This window comes from Anomaloglossus baeobatrachus, unplaced genomic scaffold, assembly GCF_048569485.1.
Source record: "Anomaloglossus baeobatrachus isolate aAnoBae1 unplaced genomic scaffold, aAnoBae1.hap1 Scaffold_25, whole genome shotgun sequence".
Classification (NCBI taxonomy): domain Eukaryota; kingdom Metazoa; phylum Chordata; class Amphibia; order Anura; family Aromobatidae; genus Anomaloglossus; species Anomaloglossus baeobatrachus.
The window spans coordinates 159,095-164,580 of record NW_027442090.1 but is presented as its reverse complement, the minus strand read 5'-3'; positions in this window follow the sequence as shown (position 1 = coordinate 164,580).

Below are 5,486 nucleotides of genomic sequence, written 5' to 3'. Positions count from 1 at the left end.
GGCTCCGCCCCACCTGGTGTGGACATCAGCCCCTGGAGGGAGGCAACAACGGTTTTGTGTCTGACTAGTGTAACTATCCGGGAAAGGGGGTGTGTGTGTGTTATGTCTGTGACTAACTGGCTAGTCCAGGGCGTCACACTTGCACCCCCTTCTTGTGATGTGAAGGTGTGTAGTCAGTGCCTACGTGTAATTCCTGACACCACTCCTCTGGCTGACTTGGTGAGCTGTCACTGACTGGGTGGGGTGCAGTAATGGTGGATGCTGCTGCTGCTTGGATAGCATGTGTATCTACTGTGAACAGCTTATCAATGGTGGCAAATCGGGGCAGCTTAACCTCTTGCTCTCCGCAGTTCAACACTCTCACGCGCACTCTTCCCTTCCGTATTAATGAATAAAACTGTGATATAAATAGTATATAGATACCCCACAAATGCAGATAAAGGTAGGTTATGGGAAAAGGGAGAAGAGGGAAACAGGAAAATAGTGTAATAAAGTATACCTTCCAGGGGGGAGAGGAAATGGCAGCACAGCCAGTGGAGGTGAAGAAAGGGGAAGCCTGCAACTAAATTGTTGAGAGCATTATCACATGGTGACTGAGCCTGATTGTAACGGGAGCATAGAGGTGCCGATCCTGTCTTACCTGTGTTGGTGTAGAAGTGGGTTTCCAGTGGTGGAGTCAGCTGTGTGCAGTGGTGGCTGTGGGTTCTTTTATGTGCGACCGTAGTAATAGCTGCGCCCACTTCCTGTATGGGAGTGGAATGCAGTGAGGCTAATGGAACGCACGTCCACGTGCCGCGCCCCTGAAGGTAATACCGATCATTGAATACAAAAAAATTTCTCATACTACTGTATGGGGGTCCCTATATTTAATATGATATCCAAGCCACAGCATCCACCGTTACTTCACCACACCCATTCAGTGACAGCTCACCAAGTCAACCAGAGGAGTGGTGTAAGGAATTACACGTAGGCACTGACTCCACACCTTCACATCACAAGAAGCGGGTCCACAGGGTAGTGCAAGAATACGAGCAAGTCTTCAGCAAACATCCGCTAGACTTTGGGAGAATAAAAGGGGTCCATATTCATGGTTTAAGAACTTGGGTTCTAACGTGCCCAGAGTATGCTCCACTCTATGCTCCCTTTACAATCAGGCTCAGTCACCATGTGATAACGCTCTCAACTCTTTAGTTGCAGGCTTCCTTTTGCTTCACCTCCACTGGCTGTGCTGCCATTTCCTCTCACCCCCAGAAGGTATACTTTATTACACTATTTTCCTCTTTCCCTGTTCCCCCTTTTCCCATAACCTACCTTTATTTACAATTGTGGGGTATCTATATGATATTTACATCATAGTTTTATTCATTAGTGCGGAAGGGAAGAGTGCCCGTGAGAGTGTTAAACTGCGGAGAGCAGGAGGTTAAGCTGCCCCGACTTGCCACCATTGATAAGCTGTTCACAGTAGATACACATGCTATCCAAGTAGCAGCATCCACTATTACTGCACCCCACCCAGTCAGTGACTGCTCACCAAGTCAGCCAGAGGAGTGGTGTAAGGAATTACACGTAGGCACTGACTCCACACCTTCACATCACAAGAAGCGGGTCCACAGGGTAGTGCAAGAATACGAGCGAGCAAGTCTTCAGCAAACATCCGCTAGATTTTGGGGGAATAAAAGGGGTCCAACACTACATCCCCACAGGTGCACACCCACCCATCAAAGAGAGCTATAAGCCAATACCACCTTCACATTACCAGTGTACCAAGGACATGTTGAGCAACAAGAAGGCGGCTGGGGTTATCCGTGACAGTTGTAGCCTTTGGGAAGCTCCGTTGGTCCTGTTAAAGAAGAAGGACGGCACCACTCCCCCGTATTGAGGAATCGCTAGCTGCATTGAGAACTGCAAATTATTTTTCTACCCTTGATCTCACTAGTCACTATTGGCTAGTGTCCGTTGCTGAGGCAGACCGGGGGAAGACCGCCTTTGCCACCCCTATGGCGCTGGAGGTCGGCAGACTGTTGTTCAAAAGCAGTGTCTGACGAACAAATTTGCTTCATCCTGAGGAACTGGCCAGTCGGTACGGCCCGGATGGTGGAGGGAGTATGAGCAGAAGAAGCATGCAGCAGTGCGTTGACTGATGTTTCCTTCCTATGGACGTCGGTCTGAACAATTCGCTCAGAACCGAATGAAATTTTAATATTCAGGAAGTCAACGCAACTGCTGCTATGCTTATGCGTCAATCTGATGTTAAAGGTGTTGTTATTAAGTTCCTCCATAAATGTCTCGAGCTGCTCCACAGTGCCCTGCCAAAAAATCAAAATATCATCAATATACCTTAGCCAGCACTGCACATGGGCGCCAGCCCCTGCACCTCCGTCACCAAAAACCAACCAATCCCAGTACCTCTGCCTTCTATCTAGGTGCCTTGAGTTATGTCCTGTAAACTGTCAGCGACCCAGACACACATGTGTAGTAGGGGAATATCCCTGCTGAGATGCCAGTGCTAGAGCACTCGTTTGCTGTGGAGTTGAACGCTATGTGAGCAGTTCTTACCTTCAATGAGCAGAAGTCTCTTTTTTCAGATTTCAATATCTCTGTGGGTATCTGGCAGAAATATGGAATACTCTTTACTGCTAAGACCCTGTACACCACTCCCACTAAAGGGGGCTTTACACGCTGCGACATCGCTAATGCGGAGTCGTTGGGGTCACGGAATTTGTGACGCACATCCGGCCGCATTAGCGATGTTGCTGCGTGTGACACCGATGAGCGATTTTGCATCGTTGCAAAAACGTGCAAAATCGCTCATCGGTGACATGGGTCTCCATTCTCGATTATCGTTACTGCAGCAGTAACGATGTAGTTCGTCGCTCCTGCAGCAGCACACATCACTCCGTGTGACACCGCAGAAACGAGGAACCTCTCCTTACCTGCCTCCCAGCCGCTATGAGGAAGGAAGGAGGTGGGCGGGATGTTCCGGCCACTCATATCCGCCCCTCCGCTGCTATTGGGCGGTCGCTCAGTGACGTCGCTGTGACGCCGCACGGACCGCCCCCTTAGAAAGGAGGCGGTTCGCCGGTCACAGCGACGTCGCCGGTCAGGTAAGTATGTGTGACGGGTCTGGTCGGTGTTGTGCGGCATGGGCAGCGATTTGCCCGTGTCGCGCAACAGATGGGGCGGGTACCCACACTAGCGATATCGGGACCGATATCGCAGTGTGTAAAGTAGCCTTTAGTCACATGACCAAGACTGTATCTGTGTCCCTACAACACACTTGAGACAAATGTGTGTGTGAGCCGGCATTGTGGGGTATATATAATATATTATAGAGCTGGGAAGAATCATTCTAAGCAGTGAGCTGTTCCAGTATTTGTAGGAAAATACCCAGTAGAAGCATCAAACACAGCACCAATACCTCCCATCAGTATCCCACCACAGTGCCATGTAACCCATGCCCTACACTCCCATCTACACCAATACTATACAGGCACAAACTAGTATATCTGACTAAAAGCCCCCAAAATATGAAGAACGGCCTATAGTTGAGTGTGGATATAAAATCTATGTGAGCAGAGCTAGAATAGAAATCACTGATCGCATTGAAGTCATTCTGACCATAAATCACCATGATATCAAGGTGAGGAGTTGTGTGTTACTGCTGGGAGGAAAGGGTTAACAGTGGAATATTAAGGTGCATTTCTGTGTGCAGTGTTACTAGTCAATGTAACAATTCAATATGAGCTGCTCTTGGTGCCGGGGGAGGGAGATGCTCTCCTGAGCAAGATAGATGGGGAATTAACATGATATCTATATAGTGTAAGGCAGGGGGTCTCAAACTCGGCTGGGTGTATGGGCCGCACAGAGGAAAAAAATAATTTGGGGGGCTGCATTCTTTGCAGGACAAAGTGACATTTTTATTGGTACCATATATATATATTTTTTTCACACACCTTTGGATGACTGATTTTCAACATTTTTCACTTGTTTATTATAACAAATGTGCACATTCTTTGGTTAAATCTAAAAAAAAAAAATTTGATGTTAAAAAAAAGTCATGCCTTATTTTGTTTTTTTTTTACATTTTATCCCTTTCTTTTAACTAATAGTGTTACAATTATGACGCTAGCGTTTTGTGAAGGGAATGCTTTGCCTACTTCCGTGACTATGGCCTTCCGGAACTGCTGCATTTTGGCTGACCTCTCCGCCTCGGGAATAAGAGACATAAAGTTCTCCTTGTAGCGTGGGTCTAACAGTGTTACCAACCAGTAATGATTGTCGGCCAAGATGTTCTTAACTCGAGGGTCACGAGACAGGCAGCTTACCACAAAGTCATCCATGTGCGCCAGACTCTTAACAGCCATCACTTCAGGATCCAGACCAACACGATGACTGAACATGCTGTCCTCCTCCTTCTCCTCCTCCTCCTCCTCCTCATCATCTACCCTGTCCTCTGGCCAGCCACGCTGAACTGAGCATATGACTGGTATGCATGTCATATCCTCAATTTGGCCGGAGAGTTGCTCCATGTCTTCATCCTCCTCCTCGTCATAGTCCTCCACTGCACGTTGTGATGAGACGAGGCTGGGCTGTGTGTTATCACCCACACCCACTACTGTTTCTTGCTCCAACTCATCGTGTTCCGCCTGCAATGCATCATGTTTGGTTTTGAGCAGAGACCGTTTTAGAAGGCAGAGAAGCGGTATGGTGACGCTAATAATGGCGTCATCGCCGCTCACCATCTTGGTGGAGTCCTCAAAGTTTTGGAGGATGGTACATAGGTCGGACATCCATCTCCACTCCTCAGGTGTTATGTGTGGAGTTTGACCCATTTCCCGACGGCTTAGGTGATGCAGGTACTCAACAACTGCCCTCTTCTGCTCACATATCCTGATCAACATGTGCAGAGTTGAATTCCAACGCGTGGGGACATCACACACCAGTCTGTGAGCCGGAAGATGCAAACGACGCTGAAAGCCGGCAAGGCCGGCTGAAGCAGTAGGTGACTTTCGAAAATGTGCAGACAGGCAGCGAACTTTTACCAGCAGATCAGACAGCTCTGGGTATGACTTTAGAAACCGCTGAACCACGAGGTTGAGCACATGGGCCATGCATGGAACATGTGTCAGCTGGCCTCGCCTCAAAGCCGCCACCAGGTTCCGGCCATTGTCACACACAACCTTTCCTGGCTTTAGGTTCAGAGGTGTGAGCCAGTGATCTGCATGCTGTTTTAGAGCTGTCCACACCTCTTCTGCATTGTGGGGTTTGTCACCTATGCAGATTAGCTGCAGCACAGTCTGTTGCCGCTTCGCCGAGGCAGTGCTGCAGTGCTTCCAGCTTGGGACTGGTGTGGAGGGTAAAGTGGATGAGGATGCGCAGGAGGAGGAGGAGGCTGAAGAGCATGACATTCCGGAGCTGTAGAGTGTGGGTGAAACCCTGACTGAGGTAGGGCCTGCAAACCTTGGTGTGGGAAGGACTTGTTCCGT